Below are 21,590 nucleotides of genomic sequence, written 5' to 3'. Positions count from 1 at the left end.
TCAAGACAGCAAACACCTCCTTCTCTGTACTCTGTTTAGGGTCCATGACCTCGCTGCTGCTTTGCCTGACTTCCACAGACTGTGCCTATCTCCCAAGTAAATACAGATGCAAAATCTGTATCCCCATTCTCTTTTGGCTCACATAGATTACCATTCTGATCTTCCAGAGGACCTTGCAATCCTTTTGCTCTTAACATATCTGTAGAATCTCTTGGGAATCTCTTCCACCTTATCTGCTAGGGCAACCTCATGCCTTCTTTTATCCCTCCTGATTTATTACTTAAAGTGTTCTCTTGCATTTCTTGTACTTGATAAATACCTCATTTGTTCCTACCTGCCTATACCTGCTGTGTACCTCCTCTCTTTTCCTCAACCAGGGCCTCAATATCTCTTGAAAAATCAATGTTCCCTAAATCTGTTATCTTTACTTTTTATTCTGACAGGCACTTTCAATATTTGTACTCTCAAAATTTCACTTTTGAAGGTCAGAAAACCTTTGCCAGAAAACAGCCTGTCCCAATCCACACTTGCTAGATCCTTTACGATACCATCAAAATTAGCCTTTCTTCAATTTAGAATCTTAACCCATGGCCCAGACATATCTTTTTCTATATTTACTTTGAAACTAATGGCATTATGATCACTAGGTGCAAGGTGCTCCTCTACATAAACTTCTGTCACTTGCCCTGTCTCATTTCCTAACAACAGATCAAGTACTGCACACTCTCATTGGGATTTCTACATACTGATTAAGGAAACCTTCCTAAACACATTTGGCAAACTTTATCCTTTCTAATCATTTTATAGTATAAAGTCCCTGTCAATATGTGGGAAGTTAAAATCACCTACTATAACAACCTTGTGTTTTTTTGCAAAATTCTCCACTCACTCTCAAAAACTAGCACTACGCTTTGCCCTTTAATCCCTCACACTCTATCACTTCTAAAAGAACAGAACCCTAGGATATTGAGCTGCCAGTCCTGCGTCTCCTGCAAACAAGTCTCACTACTGGCTACAATATCATAATTCCAGATATTGATCCATGGCCTAAGCTCATTTGCCTTTCCTACAATATTTCTTGCATTGAAATACACACAGCTCAGAACATTAGTTGCACCTAGCCCAATCTTTGTTTCCTGACTTTGACCGAGGCCTTAACAACATGTCTTCACAACCTCTCTACTGCCTGTTCTAGCACTCTGGTTCCCATCCACCTGCAACTCTTGATTAAACCCCTCCCCCCCCGCAATACAGCACTAGCAAACCTTCCCACTAGGATATTAGTCCCCCTCCAATTCAAGTGCAAATTGTCTTTTTTGTACATGTCCCACCTTCCCTGGAAGAGAGCCCAATGATCCAAAAATCTGATGCCCTTCTCCTATACCAACTCCTTTGCCACATGTTAAACCATGTGATTTTCCTACTTCTGACCTCGATGGCAAGTGGAATGACCCTAGAGGTCCTGCCTTTTAACTTAGCATCTAACTCCCTGGACTCACTTTGCAGAACCTTATCACCCTTCCTACCCATGTCAATGATATCCACATGGACTACGACCTCTGACTATTCACCCTCCCACTTAACATTGCTGAGGACTCGATCCAAGATGTCCCAGAGCCTAGTACCTGGGAGGCAACTTTCCATCTGGAATCTCATTCTTATCCACAGAACCTACCACCACAGGTCACCTCTCCTCCCCCCTTCCCTTCTGAGTCACAGAGCCAGAGACCTGATCACTAGGTCATTCCCTACCACCACCCCCCCAACCAAACAGTATCTGAAGTGATATACCTGTTGTTGAGGGGGGTGGCCACAGGAGTACTCTGCACTGGCTTTTAACCCCCTTCTCCTTCCTGTCACTCAGTCTCCTATGTCGTGCACTTTGGGTGTAACTACTCTATATACGTCCTATCAGCTCCCCACCCTCCCAAATGATCCAGAGTTCATTCAGGCCCAGCTTCAACTTCTTATCGAGGAATGTTAGAAGCTACAGTTGAATGCACTTCTCGCCAGTGAAGACGTCAGGGACACTGAAGGTCTCCCTGCCTTCCCACATCGCACAAGAGGAGCATTCAACTATCCTACCTGACATCCGCTCTGTTTAACTGTGCAAATATAAAGAAGGAAACAATAAATATACTGGAAAAAATAACCTACAGCTTCTTTGTCATCTTTCACGCAAGCTTCGAAGAGATAAAGCCTCAAATAACCACTCTAACAATATGTTTGGAGTGTTGAATTTATGAACATCATGGTCTGTCCCTCTTTAAAACTTGTGCCAATTACAGTATACTATCTTTCACTTTGTCCTCCTGAAGTACAACAGTCCACCTTCTCTATATCAGAACTTCTTTCACCATGCTTCTGAGTAGTTCACAATCCTGAAGACTACAACATCTCCTTTGCTATCCGTGTTTTAAAGCATCCACAAACTTTACCTCAGAACACACAACTCAGGTGCAGTAGTAGGCCACTCTATCAATTAAGCCTGTTCTACTGTACAATAAAATCAAAAGGCCAATCAAGATTCAAAGTACATTTATTATCAAAGTATGTATGCTTTGTGTGGGTACGTGGCCAAGTGGTTAAGGCATTCGACTAGCGACCTGAAGGTCGTGAGTTTGAGCCACAAACCATGTTGATTAAACCTTGCTCAAGACCCCAGAACTACAGCACTGTCCTCCGACAGCAATGAAAGAATGAGACCGTCACATGCAGACTGGCAGCAGCGAGCAAGAGTCTAGTAGATGGCTCACCTTCTGCACTTGCCTCAATGATTTCAATCTTCCACAGCATTTTAACTGGCAAAAAATGGAGTCAATCATGGCTCATGCCCCATCTTCAGGCTACTTGGCCTTGAGTTCACAGACTTCACTTGACGCCTCATAGAGCCCTCTTGGAGACAGCGAAGCATCAGATTGCTCAATCAGCCAAAAACACATCACCCAAATGTAGATCACAGGCTCCAACAGTAGCCAAACCACATTTGAAAGAAAAATATGTAAAAGTAATGAACTAAGTAGTTCTGTGAACCATCTGGTTGAAACCCCCAAAATCCAGTCGAGAAAGTTCATCCTTTTGTACAAAGAAGAAATTCTGTTCCTTAGTTTGAGTTCAATACCGTTTGGGCAATAACTAGGTTCTATCAATCACCTCATTGTCAATGAGGCAGAAATAAGAATTCAAGCCTCCTTTTCTCCAATTTTTCAAGATCTTAGTGCTGAAATTTTTGCCCACTTATACATCTCTGAATTTTGATGTTCTGGAACTTCAAGTCCAGGTCTGGAATTCTGCTTTCTGCCTCCTTGAACAAGCCTCTGGTCATTGGTTTAAAATCTTCAAAGGCCATGACAAATCCTGTTTGATAAGAGATTCGGCAGATGATCCTTTGTGAAAAGGTAATCTATGCAAAACAATGACTCAATGAACTTAACTACTTTCACTCTGAGCATTTATCTGCTGTCAAACAGCTGTTGATCTGAAGAAGTCAGTATCTTTCACTTACAACAAATTCACAAAACAGGACATCCTAAGGACTCTGTTACTTACGTTACAGAATTCATTAAGCAGCATTTATTTATCAGCTTGCATCGGTGAAAGCTTAGAGGAAATCCAGTATCTTCTGCAGAGCTATTTTTAGGATGAAGCACGAGACTGTATTAAAACTTGCTCCTATACTAATTGCAAGCAGTGTGCTACAAATAAAAAACAGAATGACCTTGTGCTGTGCAATATAAAATAATCTGTCAACGATGCATCAATATGAAGATCATCAAGATGATTAAAGTTCACAGACATATTTCAACTGATTAATAAAACTGTGCATTCAGAAAAAGTGATTTCCCAATCACGAAGTGTAATTGCACCGGATACAGAACTGTGCCAAACAAGCTTCTAATTCCAAGATGTGATTGAACTCACAATTGACATGGTCCACAAGTTGTGTATGAATTTTATTAGAACTATCTTTTGCAATAACTTCAGTCAGCAAATTCACAGGATATTGGTCACAGGTACACATCCTGCATGGATCAATACACATAATTGACAGGGCTGACATCCTACTTTTCTTTCCAGCAAGTATGCTGATGACTCGTATTACAAGCATTTGAAAAAGGTAAATATAAATAAAATCCAACAGTCCTGACACAATACATTGCTGATAAATGGGCTGGTAAAGGGGAAGGGTGGAGGCTGAGGAAACACAGTTGGATGACATTAGAGATCAGGTGATCCACAGTACAACTAGAGCTCTTCAAGGGGTGTATGGAGCGTCAGGGAGGGTTAGCACCTCTGGTAGGGGAACAAGTCGTGTCCTTCTCAGGGCAGTTAGTCCACCCTTGGTCCCTACCTGGAACTCAGCTCTCACCTGTGGCTCCCTGTAGCTGTTTGTATGTGATAGTGGCCACACCCCGGGCAACAGCTTCGACAAGCCGGCTAAACCAGGTGAGGGTAGCCGACGGGTCTCAAACCCTCGGTGAGATAGGGAGTTCTCTATCCCAGCATGTGATGACAGATTCCAGCGGATTGAGCGGACAAGACCAATGGAATGTCCAACGGTCAAGAAGCCGGTCTCTACAAGTGTCGTGGAACATATACAGCAGGACAAGACACAGAAGACGTCCTGGTCATCCACTGCGCCTAGTCCCATCTCCAGCCATCTCGACTCTTGTCTTGCCACTGGATCCAGATGGGAATTGGGAAGAGACAGTGAGGCTGACACTGTGTAACTCTCCCTCACTTAAATCCAAATCAAGCACTAGTCTTGACACCATCACGCCGGCTGGTACTGCAGCGACATCAGCGCCGGACTCCGGGAGCGAAGGTTCCCGAGTTCGAATCTAGTCGAGCCGCTCCCGGGCATGCTTTCCATCTGTGCGGGGTTGAGTGTCGAGCTAGCAACTCCACCTCGTAAGTACTAATGGTGTCGAGGTCTTCATCGATACCAACGGACGAACCTTATATAATGGCTCTCCAATGAGAGCTGAACATTGCTATCAATATTACTGTTTTCCCAACACACAAAACGTAACACATAAACATAACAGGATGAAAATTGAGCTACATCATAGAAGTCACCATTACTCATCAAGTACTAACAGTAAGCGCAGTTTTCACGTGGCTAACATCTCTAGGCACATTTGACCCTGGAGTATAGGAAATACTGGGGCAAATGATCAAAGCTCAGATAACAGAGGTAGATTGTGAGAAGGAAACAGGCTTAGGGATGGAGAGAATTATGGTGCCCACAAATCAGGCAGCTAAAGACACTTCATGCAGAGATAGAGTTACAAGGGTGGGGGGGACTGAGAGGGGATAAGAACATATAAATAAATAAAATCAAAATAAAAGATCCAAAAGAGTTTAATAGTTTAAGTGGTTAGTGACACATGAAAAGATAGACTTACAGAGGAAGTCAAAAACAAAAATTAAAGTTTTAACAATGAGCTGTGTCAGCAAGATGAGGAAATTTGAATACTGTTGAATGAGTTTTGGATGAAGCCAAGTTAATGGACATGGAAAATGACAGGCTGGTCAGAAGGGCCCATTCAACATAACCAAGAAGCTGAGCTACAAAGACTCCCAACTTTGCAGTATTCACTCACTTTAGGACTAGGGTGCAGTCCAGATCAGTTAGAGAAGGTAAACATCAACCACTTTGATATCTCAAGTAGCTATCAGGAAAGGAGAACTGGATTTGGCTGTAACAAGGTGCTAGGAGAACTCAGTGAGTCAAGTGGTGTCTGTGAAAGAAAAAAAAATGTCAACTTCTCAGGCCAAAACCGTGCATCAGACCAAGTGTGGAAAGGTCAAAGAGAAAGGTTGGTGAGAAAGGATTCCAAGCCAACTGGAGGGATGCTAGATGACAGGCAGGAGAGGTGAGTGGGTAGAGTTGGAAGACTGGCAAGTAAATGATAAAGGCAGACAAGGTCCTTTCTCTCCACTTCCCTTCTCCTCTTTATACTGGCCATCTTGCCTTGCCACTCTCAGTCCTATTGCAGGTTTCCAACCTAAAACATCAAGTTGTTTGAGTCTCCATTTAATTTGGCTGTGATGGCTTGTAGTTCTAAATCTGCAGTTGGTTATCAAAAAGAATACACTACACAATGCAGGCATTGAATGTTTGAAATTATATAAATTTCAAGTACAAATATTATTTAACACACCAGAACAGTCTGCAACAACAGATGCAGATTTAATAATTTTTATTTTGCAATACATATTCGTTATAACAGTAAGTGTAAACACTACTTATTGAATGCTCAAGTATATGACAAATTTATCCTGACTCTGCTATATGTTATTATTAGTACAAACTTCCACAAATCTGTTTGGAAGACTCAGTTATATCTTAAAGAATTTTTCTAGTCTACAGAATTTATAATTTTACTTTCATATAGATATCTGATTCACATAAGATTCCTACAAAATAAAATTACATCACTGAGCCACTACTGAAGGTTTTACTATTCACTAGTTTGTTTAAATCCATCTCTTTTTGCCACACTGCTGTTGCTGATACAAGCAAATATTAAATACAATTCACCAGTTACCCTTCCAAATAACAAAATATAAAAAAAACAAGAAACATTTTTACCATGTGGCTGATGACTATTATGTAGCATTGAGAGGTAGTGTTTAATTTATAGTTTTAGGGTCTACTGGAAACAAATTTAAACCAGAAAATAAACAAAAGATGCATTTTATGTGAGGAGCTGAGGTAACATTATTGTGCTATGGGACCTTAAATTAAAAAATGAAAGTTCTACCAGGAATATGTGATAAACATTAGCATATTTTGTGCTGTACCACAGCTTGCTCATGTTTAACTGACCTGGGCACTGGTACTGTTAAATTAAAAATGTAGTTGAATGCCTAGATAAAACAATTCCATAAAAGCCAATCAAGGTCTGGCCATCAAACATTGCTTGTCACATAAAATTAGAAAAGATAAACCACTTAATTTTTACGTAGTAAGTAGCAGCATTCTGCTGAAAAGTCTTGTCAGTAAAATGCAACAAACTTCAAACAGTGTTCCTGTTGTTATTGAAAATGAAATGTCAAATTTTCACTGGTGCTTTAAGATCTGCACTTATTTATCCATGAGAAAGAAAAACAACATACATAGTAAAATATCCAAGGGATTGAAACAAAAACTGATACAAAATTAAGTTTTCTTAAAAAATGGGGGGGGGGGGGCGGGGGGAAGAGACATCCTTCAGTTTCACCAGCAGGGCACACAACTACAAACAGATTCAGATATGAATTAATATGAACCACATTTTGTTTCTGTCATTCATTGTTCTGTGATTGCAAACATTTAATTCTTGCCAATAAGAATACTTATCAAGATTTTAAAAGTTTCATTAATTTACATTTAAGCAAAAATAATATTTGCAGTACTCTAATCAGTTATTACCAAATGTTGTAGCCATAATTAATTTAGACACAGTAATCACTGCCAAAGTAATGGTTTTTTAAAAGACACCGAGAAAATTGCCAATGTAAACATACATTCACGTATAATTTAAATTACATATGAAAATAGCAGTCAGATTTGGAAAGTGAAAACAAGAATGCTGGATGGTCTCTATTAAGACATGCTATAATACCAGATGGCCGCATGCAACTGAGATAACATGTTCACAGTTTGTTTGTACATAGCATGGTGATCCCTCACCAGCAGAGGGGAGAGTGGCAAAGAAAACAGATTGCATATATCACAAGCACAAGAGATTCTGCTGGAAATCCAGGGCAACACATAAATTGCTGGAGGAACTCGGCAGAATGTGTGGAAATGAATAAACAGTTGACCTTTTGGGTCGAGAACCTTCTTTAAGACTGGAAAGGAAGGGGAAAGGCGCCAGAACAAAAAAGTTGGGGGGAGGGGCAAAGAAGACTAGCTAATAGGTGGGAGGTGAAGCCAGGTAGGTGGGAAAGGTAAAGGGTTGGTGAAGAAGGAATCTGATAGGAGAGGAGATTGGACCATGGGAGAATGGGAAGGAAGGGCACTAGGGGAAGGAGAAAAGGTAAGAAGTTACAGTGGAGAATAGGAGGGAAGGGAGAGGGATTATTGTTTTTACTGGAAGGAAAAATCAATGTTCATGCCATCAGGTTGGAGACTACCTAGATGGAATGAGGTGTTGTTCCTCCACCTGAGAGTGGCCTCATTATGGAAAAGAGGCCATGGACCAGCATGTCAGAATGGGAATGGAGAAAGGCATTAAAATGATTCGCTACCAGGAAATTCTGCTTTTGGCAGGTGGAGCACAGGTGCTCGATAAACTGGTTCCCAATTTATGTCAGGTCTCACCAATGAAGAGGAGGCCTGATTGGGAACACTGGATACAATAAACAACCCCAACAGATTCGCAGGTGAAGTGTTGCCTCACTTAGAAGGGCTGTTGGGGGCTCTGAATGGAGGCAAGGGAGGAGTTAAATGGGCAGGTGTAGTATTTCTGTCCCTTGAAGGGATATGTGCCAGGAAGGACATTAGTGGGAGGGATGAAGGGCAAGGGAATCATGGAGAGAACAATCCCTGCAGAAAGTGGGGGAGGGGGGGGAGGTAAAAATGGATTTGGTGGTGGGATCCCATTGAAGATGGCGGAAGTTGCAAAGAGTGATGTGTTAGGTGCACAGGATAGTAGGTGAAGATACGAGGAACTCTATTCCTGGTAAGGCAGTGAAAAGGTGCACGCAAATGTCTGAGAAATAGAGACACGGGCGAGGGCAGCATCAATGGTGGAGGAAGGGAAACCACATGAGGTCTCTTTCTCCTCCTCACCTCCCACTGATGCCCCTTCTCCTTCCCTTTCCCCTATGGTTCACTCTACTCTCCTATCAGATTATTTTTCTCCAGCCCTTAACTCTTTTTCTCACCTACTAGGCTTCACTTATCACCTTCTAGCTAGTCCTCCTTCCCCTCCACCCACCTTTTTATTCTATTGTCACCCTCTTCCTTTCCAATCCTGACGGAGGGTCTCATTCAGCCCTAAACGACGTTTGTTTAATCATTTCCATAGATGCTGCCGGACCTGCTGAGTTCCATCAGCATTTTGCATACAAATCAGGTTTCAAGTTACATACTCCGCACATGGTTGAATACCATTATGTTACGTGTTTCTTAGCGAAAACAAAACTCAAAAGCTATACTCAAAACTAGATACGATTGCGAGTGAATCATTCACAACACAGCTAACTGTACGCATACACTTGAACACATTTGACTTTAAATACTTTAAAGTAATAGCCAGTTCCTTACAGAGAAACATAACTGTGAGCTAATCTTTACACTTAGGGATATATTCTGCTTAATTATCTACTTCTACGTACAACTCAACCTGCCTGTGTACGGTGCTCGATGCATAGTGATACAGTGTAGATATCCAGGCACGCACATAGTATTTGTGGTTGGTTCTGTATAGGTCTGCTCACATTCCCCGCAAACTGATTGGGCAAAAGCAAGGGAAAATGTGCTGTTTGTATGTGAATGAGTGAGTTAGTGAGTGAGACCGGGGGGGGGGGGGGGCAGTAAAGTGGGAAGGGGAAGAAGACGGGCCCCGGGGTGACGGCACATCGCGGGTCCCGGGCCGCCCCTCGCTCTCATTGTCTCAACACCGATAGGGCGGGTGGCAATGCGCAGACTCCGGCGCCGCAAACAAGAGACACAAAGGAAGCCAAATAAATAAAGAGCGGTGGTGACGGTGCGTTTGGCCGGCCCTCGGCCTAGGGCGGCCAGCCGCACGCCCGTTCCTCTCAACCTGCACCCACCTGCACCTCGGCATCCATAGGAGCAGCTCGCGTCCCACTCTCCGTCCCTCGCTTTCTCGATCGTCAACTGCGTGTATGCCGAGTTTCCTCGGTGTTGGACCCCCAACGCCGACTCGTCGCCTGGCGGAGCAGCAGCGACTGCCCGGCTCCTCGATCCCACCGCCGTCGTCGCGGTTTTTTTTTAATTTTCTCCCAGCGAACGGGACGGAACACAACATAGAGCCCGACGGATTGCACGGACCCTTCCCGACAGCACCGGAAATGTGCTCCAGAGGACCAGGGAGAGTGCGGCAGCGAACTCCTTCCTCCCTTCTTGCCGCCCAATCCTTCGTCCCACTACGACCACTCCGCATTTGTACCTGTACCTGCTCGGTGGTTTCCCAGTGCCCCTCCGCACCTGTGCTCGAGCCGACCCCGGAGATGGCCTTTGCTGGACAATCGGCAGAGCAGCTAGGAGCCCTAATGGCGTGCAAGTTGTCCGCTGCAATTTTAATTTACATAAACTGGTATTGCAAATATACCGATTGCACTGATAACCCAGTTAATACTAAGAATGCTTTCCCAAGATCGACAGTGCGAATAAAATCCGCGCTTAAAAGGATCAAAGTCGAGTTTATTTGTCGTTCGCACATTTCTGCACAGGTGCATCGAAAAGCTTATTTGCAGAATTACCACAGGCGTATATCATTAAATAAAAAGCTCTCAAAGATAAACATAAATAACCGTGCTAGGAAGCTTGTCTACTTCATGTTTATTCCCACCAAAAAGGATTGGCTTAAAATCAAACAGCAGATTCTGGAGATCTACAACAAAAACAAAATGCTGGAAATACTCCCCAAACTCCCTTCGACAAAAAATGCTGGAAATATTCTCCAAATGTTGTACGGTAAACTAAGCTGGAGGAAGTGCACCTGGAGAATCTGTTTTGGTCTCAGGATGGTGGGAAGGAAAGACGAGAATAGACAAACGTTGCATCGGTTACTAGGGAAAGTGATGTAAGCAGGAACATAGATGAGTGAACCAGAAAGTCACAAAAAAAAAGTCCCTATGAAATGCTGAACAGGGAGAATGGAAGATGCGTCTGGTGGTGGAATCTCTTTGAAGATGGCAGAAATGGCAAATTGTTGAATTTGGAGGCTGCGGGGTGGGTGAGTGCCATGGAATTTCTATCTTTGTTCTGTACAGGAGGAGGAGGGATGAGAATAGTGGTGCTGGAAACAGATGAGATGGTGTCGAGCTTTGTTAATAGTAAAATTGAAGCTGCAGTTCAGTAAGAAAACATCTCAGAAGCTTCTACACAGAAAGTCCCATCATCATTGTAAATATGATGGAGACTGAGATTGGGGGGGCGGGGGAAGGCAGGTGGGATGAAATAGTTGCAGAATAGCTATGGGTGTGAAGAGATTTGTAATGCTACAGGGATGCACTGCTCCTCTACCATCACCCCAAGCTTCTTTTGGGTAACAAAGTGTGTCCAACCTACAACATTGACTCTTTCTCTGTTCCTTACCCCACAGAGGCTCCCTGAAACTGCTGAGTCTTTCCAGCATGTCCTGTTACAAAATATAAAAATGAAAAAGAGCATTATGAAACACAAGTAACCAAAAGCAAAAGCTCCCTTTTAAGAAACAAAAGTAAATAAATTAAAGCTGAAACTAAATTCAATGAACTAGAATACTACTCCAAATATTCTTGACATGTCCATTCCCTATGCCACTGACATTCATTCCTGCCATCAGTTACTTTGGATTTTCCAGTATTCATTTACTGTGCATAATCATTAGTATCAGATACAGGGATCCAGCAACATGTGATAAAGGTGCGCTGGATGGAAGAAAGTAATGAGCCTGTGATGGACAGAGCACTGTTTAGAAACCTATAGGTCCAGAGCGGAGTAGTTGCCATACTAGATTGAAATGCAACGGGTAAGGATAGTTTCTGTGGTGCATCTGTGGCTGTTAGTTCTCCACTACAACATGCATAATAAAGTGGCATCTAAGTGTATGTTCATAGTCTTCTGCTGCTGTACCCATCCACTTCAAGGTTCAGCATGTTATGTGTTCAGAGATGCTCTTCTACACACCTCTATTATAACTTGTGGTTATTTGAGTTACTGTCACCTTCATGTCAGCTTGAACCAGTCTGTCCATCATCCTCTGACGTTTATCAAGAACAAAGCATTTTCACCAACAGAACTGACATGCACTAGGTGTTTTTCACAACATCCTCTGTAAACTCTGGAGACTGTTGTGCATGCATGAAAATCCCAGGAGATACTCAAACCACCCCATCTGACAACAACAATCATTCCAAAGTCAAAGTCACTAGGATACCCCCTTCTCCCTTCAGCTGTTTGGTCTGAACAACATATGAACCCCACTCAATGCTGTCTGCATGTTTTTATGCATTGATTTGTTGCCACATGATTAGATATTTGCATTAACAAGCAGGTGTATCTAATAAAGAGGACACTGAATGTATACACACAGTGATTAGGCCTTCATAGCCCCTTGGGTTAGGGAATTCTGTAAGTTCACAACTCTGTCTCACCTCAGTACTGAATATCTTACTCCATATCTTTATACTGTAGCCCCTAGTTAAAAATACCCTAAAAAGTGGAAATATTCTCCCTTGACATTCAGCTTTTCAAGCCCTCTCAGTATGTTTCAATAAAATGTCCTCTCCTTCTGAATACATTTCCGTTACCCCTGAAATTATTCTGGTAATCCTTCATTTTACTCACTCAATAGCAAATGTATCTTTTCTAGAAATGAAAATGCATACAATCTTGGTCTTACCAAGGACCTGTATAATAATAGCAAGGCACCCTTGCTCCTCTACACAATATTGGATTTATTATTAACTGCTTTATGCACTTAAATCAACACACATCAAAGTTGCTGGTGAACGCAGCAGGCCAGGCAGCATCTCTAGGAAGAGGTACAGTCGACGTTTCAGGCCGAGACCCTTCGTCAGGACTAACTGAAGGAAGAGTTAGTAAGAGATTTGAAAGTGGGAGGGAGAGGGGGAGATCCAGAATGATAGGAGAAGACAGGAGGGGGAGGGATGGAGCCAAGAGCTGGACAGGTGATTGGCAAAAGGGATACGAGAGGATCATGGGACAGGAGGTCCGGGAAGAAAGACGAGGAGGGGGAACCCAGAGGATGGGCAAGGGGTATAGTCAGAGGGAGAAAAAGGAGAGAGAAAGAAGGGATGTGTGTATATAAATAAATAATGGATGGGGTACGAGGGGGAGGTGGGGCATTAGCAGAAGTTAGAGAAGTCAATGTTCATGCCATCAGGTTGGAGGCTACCCAGACGGAATATAAGGTGTTGTTCCTCCAACCTGAGTGTGGCTTCATCTTTACAGTAGAGGAGGCCGTGGATAGACATGTCAGAATGGGAATGGGATGTGGAATTAAAATGTGTGGCCACTGGGAGATCCTGCTTTCTCTGGCGGACAGAGCGTAGATGTTCAGCAAAGCGGTCTCCCAGTCTGCGTTGGGTCTCGCCAATATATAAAAGGCCACATCGGGAGCATCAGACGCAGTATATCACCCCAGCCGACTCACAGGTGAAGTGTTGCCTCACCTGGAAGGACTGTCTGGGGCCCTGAATGGTGGTAAGGGAGGAAGTGTAAGGACATGTGTAGTACTTGTTCCGCTTACACGGATAAGTGCCAGGAGGGAGATCAGTGGGGAGGGATGGGGGGGACGAATGGACAAGGGAGTCGCATAGGGAGCGAACCCTGTGGAAAGCAGAGGGGGGGAGGGAAAGATGTGCTTTGTGGTGGGATCCCACTGGAGGTGGCGGAAGTTACGGAGAATAATATGTTGGACCCGGAGGCTGGTGGGGTGGTAGGTGAGGACCAGGGGAACCCTATTCCTAGTGGGGTGGCGGGAGGATGGAGTGAGAGCAGATGTACGTGAAATGGGGGAGATGCATTTAAGAGCAGAGTTGATAGTGGAGGAAGGGAAGCCCCTTTCTTTAAAAAAGGAAGACATCTCCCTCGTCCTAGACTGAAAATCCTCATCCTGAGAGCAGATGTGGCGGAGACGGAGGAATTGCGAGAAGGGGATGGCATTTTTGCAAGAGACAGGGTGAGAAGAGGAATAGTCCGGATAGCTGTGAGAGTCAGTAGGCTTATAGTAGACATCAGTGGATAAGCTATCTCCAGAGATAGAGACAGAAAAGTCAAGAAAGGGGAAGGAGGTGTCGGAAATGGACCAGGTAAACTTGAGGGCAGGGTGAAAGTTGGAGGCAAAGTTAATAAAGTCAACGAGCTCAGCATGCGTGCAGGAAGCAGCGCCAATGCAGTCGTCGATGTAGCGAAGGAAAAGTGGGGGACAGATACCAGAATAGGCACGGAACATAGATTGTTCCACAAACCCAACAAAAAGGCAGGCATAGCTAGGACCCATACGGGTGCCCATAGCTACACCTTTAGTTTGGAGGAAGTGGGAGGAGCCAAAGGAGAAATTATTAAGAGTAAGGACTAATTCCGCTAGACGGAGCAGAGTGGTGGTAGAGGGGAACTGATTAGATCTGGAATGTTGTTTGTAATGCACTTAAATGTTTGATTTCAGTAACTCATGTACAAGAAACACCTGGGACCCATTGTTCATCACTATTTCCAAATCTATCACCCTTTAAATAATTCTCTGCCTTGGTGTTTTTCATAGCAAAATGATTTTAACCTTTGTTAAAACAGCCTCTTGCTCTTTATCAAACTCCATCAGCATTTCCTTTCTAGATCAAAAGTTCAGTTAACCTCCTCTCAATCTAGGCTGTTTGTCTCAATGAATAATGCTAGGCTTGAGGTAAGATGGTGGGTTTGCAGAGATAAGGTGTATGATGCTAAGGTTTTAGTTTCTGGTTAGAGCTGTGAATACCCAGAAAAATGTTCAAACCTTTCTCACTGTTACGATGTATACAGATAACATCAGGAACCTATCATTTTGTTTGTCATGTTTTTGGGCTTCATCGTCCATTGAGGACCACTTCCATACCTATGGTGTTTGACTTGCATTCTTGGCTACAACAGTGCTGTAAGTTAAAAAAAAAATCCTTGCATTTCTATGATATCATTTTATGTCCTGTAGAAATCCAAAGCAATTTATAACTGAAACTTGGAACAAGCTACCTTTAAGCTGCAGTTCCTCACTACAACTCCTCACAATAGCAAGATTGGCCTTTTACACAACTATCTCCAAAATTTGCTCCAGATCTGAGAATTTGCTTACAGCACACTGACAATGTCTCCTCGTATGGTGATGAAACGTTTGCAAGTAAATTGCCAAGATTGGAGAACTACTCAACCCAACTAGTTTAAATCTATCTTGGCTTCCTCCTGAGATCTGTACCATTATAAAAAACAGTCCTCACATTTCACTTATTTCATACTATACCAAGGAAGAGTAGAGGCACAGGATTAGTTCAATGGATTCAGAGAACATTCTAGCTGCAGTACTGAGGAAGTGTGCTTCAGAGCTAATGGCACCCCTTGCCTAGCTGTTCCATAAAGTAACAATATTGGCATCCACCTGATAATGTGAAAAATTGCCAGTTTTGTCTTGTTTACAAAATTTGGACAGATCCTCTCCAGTCTGCACCTGGGTCCAGCATGTAAGTGCCATTACAAAGAAAGCATAGCAGTGCCTCTACTTTCTTAGAGTTTGCGAAAGTTCGACATGACATCCAAAACTTTGACAAATTTTAAAAGATTTGCAGTGGAGAGTATATTGACTGGCTGCATCAAAGCCTGGGTATGGAAAAGCCAAGGCCTTTGAACAGAAAAGCCTGCAAGATGTAGTTGATGCAGCCCTGTCTATCATGGGTAAAGCCCTCCTCGCCGTTGAGCACATCTACATGGAGTGCTGTCACAGGAAAGCAGCATCCATCATCAGGCCATCCTCTCTCCTCCCTGCTGCCATCAGGAAGGAGGTACAGAAGCCTCAGGACCCAGACCACCAGGTTCAGGAACATTTATTACCCCTCAATCATCAGACTCTTGAACCAGAGGGGACAACTTCACTTGCACCATCACTGAACTGTTCCCAAAATCTATTGTCTCCTTTTCAAGGACTTTTCATCTCATGTTCTCGATATTTATTACTTCTTTTTTTATTTATTTGGGGTGTGTGCCGTGTCCAGGAAGGCTTATCCTGTCCATTCTGTGACAGCTAACCTTTTGTCCCCACCAGACATTTAGCTCTCACTTGTAGCTCCAAGTAGTTGTTTGTGTTGGACAGCAGCCACACACACCCCATTACACTGCTTCAACAGGCGGGCTAAATCAGGTGAGGGTAGCCTGTGGCCTCGTACCCCGGTGAAATAGGGATATGCTTGTCCTAGTGTGCGAAGTCAGCTCCGGCAGACTGGGCAGATGAGATCCAATGGCCAGGAAGGTGGTTCTGCAATGCTTTGTGGAGAGCGAAGGGCATGACAAGGCACTGACGAAAGTCATCCACTGCAACCAAGGAAGACCCCAGTTTGTGACAACTACTTGTACCACTAGACCTGGACTCCTGAGGTTGATACAGTAGAACTGCCCCAGTGGAACGATTTTTCCAATTTAAAAACTCTCCCGCACAGGCCTCCTGTCATTGTTGGGAATGACGAACAACCAACACTTTTATTATTATTATTTTGTTTGGTTTTTTAAAATTTCCGTATTTGCAGTTTCTTGCACAATGGTTGTTTCTTTAAAAAATTGATTCTGTTGTGTTTCTTTGTATTTACATGATTCCTTGCAAGAAATGGTTCTCAGGCTTGTATATGGTGACATACTTGTACTTTGATATTAAATTTACTTTTGAACTCAATCATAAAGGTGGTGGATGAGCCATGAAAATTAGTCATGCTGGCTACTCCTAATGCACTCCCAAACTTTCACCCTCTGTCCCTAGCAACACCTGATGTCACCTGCAGGTCCCTTCAAGTTGCTTAACATCCTAATTCGCATGCCTTCATAACCTGGTAGCTTCATCGTCGATTCTTCCAACTCCTGCTACTTCCTCCACGACAGGACTGTGGGATTACCCTTACCAGATGTTCATCATCATCTTCTCAAGGGCAATCAGAGATAGAAAATAAATACCTTTCTCACCATGGATGCACAAGTCCCTGAAATTGGTGCCTTCACCAGTACTTTCAGGTATGAGATCAATCACTTCTGACACCAGGGTAAATGATTGACAGAACAACTTGTATGGTGTTTGCATATTTATGTGTATTTGGGTAAACATTTTACGTCTAGTTTTACTGCAATGTGTATACATAGCTTGAAAGTATTTCATGAGTAGTAGCTTCTTTGATGTCTGTCTTTTTGTTTCTAATTGCAATTTCTTTTTCATGTGCAACATTACTAAGTACTGTGATACTTGTACAAGTACAACTATTTTGAGTTGAAGAACAACAGCAGCAACAGAGTAAAGTCTATGAGTAAGCAGTTTATCTTTTGGCGGCTAGGTGGTGGTATACTGGTCAACATTGCAATTGTTCTATCCATAATAAGATAGAGATCTTTGATAATAACTCTTAAAGCTATAGAGAAACAAATATCCTGCAAATTGATTATTGAATTCCATTTTTCCATCTCCCTGAACTAGAAAGTGATGATTTCAACAGGTCTGTGAAGTCACAACAATCTCAATTTACAACCAAGCTAATCTCAATCCTATTGCTATGATCATTTTTATTAAATCACTAATAGTGTCAATAAAAGTCAATGATAAGAAAGCAAATAAAAGATTTGAATTGAACCAGAAGGTTCAAGGACATGAGCCAAATGTTGTAAGAGGGAATTAATACAGGCAAGCACCCACTGGTTGGCACAGAGGTTGTCAGTGGGAAGGTTTCCATGCTGATTGACTCTATATAATATCTATAAACCAATTGGACCTACCTTGTTTTATATGCTTTCATTTACATTACAGCTTATTTGGGATGCTTAATCATCTGTTTTTATCATACATTGATAAGATGTTATCACTGATGAAGGTAGCATTTGTGCTCTTCCTGAATTGCCCTTGAACTGAGTAGTTGTTAGACCATTTCAGAAACAATTAAGAGTTAAGTGCATTGGATTAGATGTGAATATACAAATCAGACCAGAGGTCAGGCATTGCCTTTCTATAACCTCCGCCACCTCACAATCCTTCACTATCTCCACACTCTCCTAATTCTTGTTTTTTTTTCCTGAATTTATTCCCTCCACCACTGGCAGCTTTAGTTTAAGCTTCTGAAATTCCCTTCCTTACAGGACTTTGTTAAGTTTCCCCACTACTCCATTAATTTTATAGAATCACGGATCTTAACATTTGGTTTATTATTGTCAAGGTCCAAAACTTTGTTTTGCAAGCCAACCATACAGATTTTATCTCATCAGAACATTGCAGTAGTACAAGAGAAAGAAACTACAGAATGCGGAATGAAATGCAATGGTTGCACACACACTGTAGGCCAAGAAGAGAATAAGGTGCAAGGCCGTGATGAGATAGATTGTGAGGTTTAGATTCCATCTAGGAGATCATTCAATAGTCTTATAACAAAGAGGCAGAAACTGACTTGAACCTGCTTTCAGGTTTTTCTTTCCTCTTTTGACTGAGGGGATGGGGCAGGGGAAGAGAATGACCCAGATGGGAGGGGTCTTTGTTTGTTTTGGCTGCTTTACTGAGGCAATGAGAAGTATAGACCATGGAACGGAGGCTGGAGTACACACAAAAATAACGGAGGAAATTAGGTCAAGCAGCAAGGTGACGAAGCAGTGAGAACAAGTGAGATAAGTCCACTAATTGAGTGGTGTCATAGCAGCAACCTTGCTCCAATGTTGTCAAAACCAAGAGACTGATAGTGGACTTTAGAAAGTGTAGGCGAACACATGCCAGTCCTCATTGAAGAGTCTGAGCAGTTTCAAGTACATGGGTGACAAGATCTCAGAGGTCCTGGGCCCAGCACACTGATGCCACCATGGAGAAGCCACACCAGAGTTTCTACTTAAAAGTTTAAGGATATTTGGCATGTCATCAAGACAGATAGACTTCTATAGATGGACAAAATAAAGCATTCAGGCTGGTTGCATCGCAGCCTGGTGTGGAAATTCCAATGCACAGGAATATAAGAGGCTGCAGACAGTAGTACACTCAGCCAGTTTAGTTCCATCATGGGTAAAGCTCTCCCACCATCGAAGATATCTACAAGAAGTGATATCTCAGGAAGGTGACTCCATCATCAGGGACCCCCACCACCTGGCACATGCCCTCTTTTCACTGCTGCGATCAGGCAGGTGGTACGAGAGTTTTAAGACCCACACTCAAGGTTCAACAACTTCCACCCCACTGTCAGTAGGTTCTTGAATTGACCTGAAAACTCATAACACTACCTCAAACTATATTTCTTTTCATTTCTGTCAACTTATATTAATGTGGTAATACTTATTTTGATGTTTGAGTTATGTTTAATGTATGTTCATTTAAGTTCATGTTAACTTGTTTGTAATGTATTGTACTGCTGCTGCATAAAGCTAATTTTCATGTAATTTATACCCTGGATATGCTTGCCTGTGACAAACTTGAACTTGACAAAGATTGCCTGCCTTACTCTCTCCTTATGTGGAATTTGTTTCATGATATTCCTCGTGATGTTTCACTACATTTAAATGCATTGTTTTACTGTTCCCTGGGGAAGCAAATATCATATCCCCATAGTGATTTAGATCACTACGATTCATTCCCATGTCAAGTAATGGAAGCCCTATCTCATGCAAAGTTGTATGGCATCCTTATCTCCGCAGGTTATACTTCACCTCCCATTGCGTTAGTGCAAACTTATTACATGCTGTGATCAATTTGTTGCACTGATTACTGTGGCTGTAGTACTGCCTTCCCTCCAATATGTGGAGACTGCAGCACCTACTGAGTTCAAATAGTACCATGGGAACCACAGGAAAACTTCAACTTAACCAACCACTCTTTCTTATACACAAGTAGCTGAATAACATTTAAATGTTCCAATGCATTATAAAACTCAGAGCCTAAAACATCACATTTGGAAGAGAAGCTGAGGAGTTTGACAAGCACGAGGGACTATGCCAATGTTGGAAATCCAGAGTACACACACAAAATGCTGAAGGAACTTAGCATGTCACGCAGCAAACATGGAAAAGAATGAAGACTCAACGTTTTGGACCAAGGTCCTCCATCAGGACTGGAAAGAAAGAGGGAAAAATCCAGAATACGAAGGTGGGGGAAGGATACAAACTGGAAGGTAATAGGTGAAGCTAGATGAGGGGGAATGAAGTGAGAAGCTGGGTGATAAATGGAAAAGGCAAAGGGGTGAAGAAAGAATCTAAAACTCTGCTTTCCACAGGGATTACGCTCTCCATGATTCCTTTATCCACTCATCCATCCACACTGATCTCCATCCTGGTACATATCCTTGCTTGCAGAACGAGTGCCACCCCTGCCCACTTACCTCGCCCCTCACCACTATTCAGGGCCACAAACAGTCCTTCCAGCTAAGGCAGCACTTCACCTGCAAGTCTGTCAAGATCATCTACTTTATCGGGTGTTCCCAGAGTGGCCTCCTCTACATCGGTGAGGCCCGACGCAGAATGGGGGAACTGCTTCGTCAAGCACCTTTGCTCCGTCTGCAACAGGTGAAATTTCCCAGTGGCCAAATACTTTAATTCTAATCCCCATTCACATTCTGAAATATTGGTCCATGGCCTCCTCTACTGCAACAATGAGGCCGCTCTCAGGTTGGAGAAGCAAGCCTTCATATTCCATTTGGGTAATTTATAAACTGACGGCATAAGCATTGACTTCTCTCACTTCCAGTAATTTCTCTCCCCTCTCCCTTCTCTCCTTTTCCATTCCCTATTCTGAATCCCTTCTAACCCCCGTCTTTCTTCTCACCTCCCTCTTCTCCTCCTCCTCCCTCCCCTCCTATCAGATTCCTCCTACTTCAGCCATTTACCTTTTCCACCTATCACCTCCCAACTTCATTCCCCCATCCCCCACCCACCTGCCTTCCTCCTCTCCTGGCTTCACCTGTCACCTGCCAACTTGTCCCCCTTCTTATTCTGGCTTCTTCCCCCTTCCTTTCTAGTCTGGCTCAAAATATTGACTCTTTATTCCTTTCCATGGATGCTGCCTGACTACTGCGTTCTTCCAGCAATTTGTGTGTATTACTCGGAGTTTTACGAGCTCTGTATTTATCCCTCTGGGTTATCTCCTCTGTTCATTATCACTGCTATTTGTGGACACTTTGCAAAAATGTCAATAAATCTCCTAGCATGGCAGTACCATAAGATCCATTCTCACCCCCCCCCACCTTATTTTTCTGTATACCTGTCACACTCTCTCTCACATGCCTATCAATCCTTGTTAAATTTTTTGCCACCAAGAGATCATTTACAGTGGTCTATTTAACCCACAGCACAACTTTAGGACATAGTTGGAATCTGATGCACCCAGAGGAAACCAGAGCTGTGACCTGTACAAAGGTGAATTGAATTGACTTTATTACTTACATCCTTCACATACATGAGGAGTAAAGATCCTTAAATAACATCTCCAACTAAATGTTCAATTTATAGCAATTTGTAATAAATAGTATGCACAACAGGACAGTCAATATAGAATAGAAGTATAATTGTATCAGCATGAATTAATCAGTCTGTTGGCCTGGTGGAAGAAGCTGTCCTGGAGCCTGTTGGTCCTGGCTTTTATGCTGCGGTACCGTTCCCCAGATGGTAGCAGCTGGAACAGTTTGTGGTTGGGGTGATTCAGGTCCCCAATGATTTTTTGGGCCTTTTT

At 42.8% G+C, this 21,590-nt stretch overlaps 1 protein-coding gene across 4 annotated transcripts in view; it reads right to left on the bottom strand.

Annotated features, from left to right (window-relative positions):
• Window positions 1-10,148, bottom strand: part of LOC140197757 (uncharacterized protein KIAA1958) — a 169,653-nt gene extending 159,505 nt beyond the window's left edge. For 2 of the 4 annotated variants that reach the window (XM_072258180.1, XM_072258179.1), the window contains exon 1: window positions 9,772-10,148. The gene's annotated coding sequence lies outside the window, so the exon portion shown is untranslated. The remainder of the gene's footprint in view (window positions 1-9,771) is intronic. The other 2 variants (XM_072258182.1, XM_072258181.1) reach the window with 2 other exon arrangements.
• Between the last annotated feature and the right edge of the window lie 11,442 nt (window positions 10,149-21,590).

Source organism: Mobula birostris, chromosome 5, assembly GCF_030028105.1.
Source record: "Mobula birostris isolate sMobBir1 chromosome 5, sMobBir1.hap1, whole genome shotgun sequence".
Taxonomy (NCBI): Eukaryota; Metazoa; Chordata; class Chondrichthyes; order Myliobatiformes; family Myliobatidae; genus Mobula; species Mobula birostris.
This window is presented reverse-complemented; position numbering and strand designations above follow the sequence as displayed.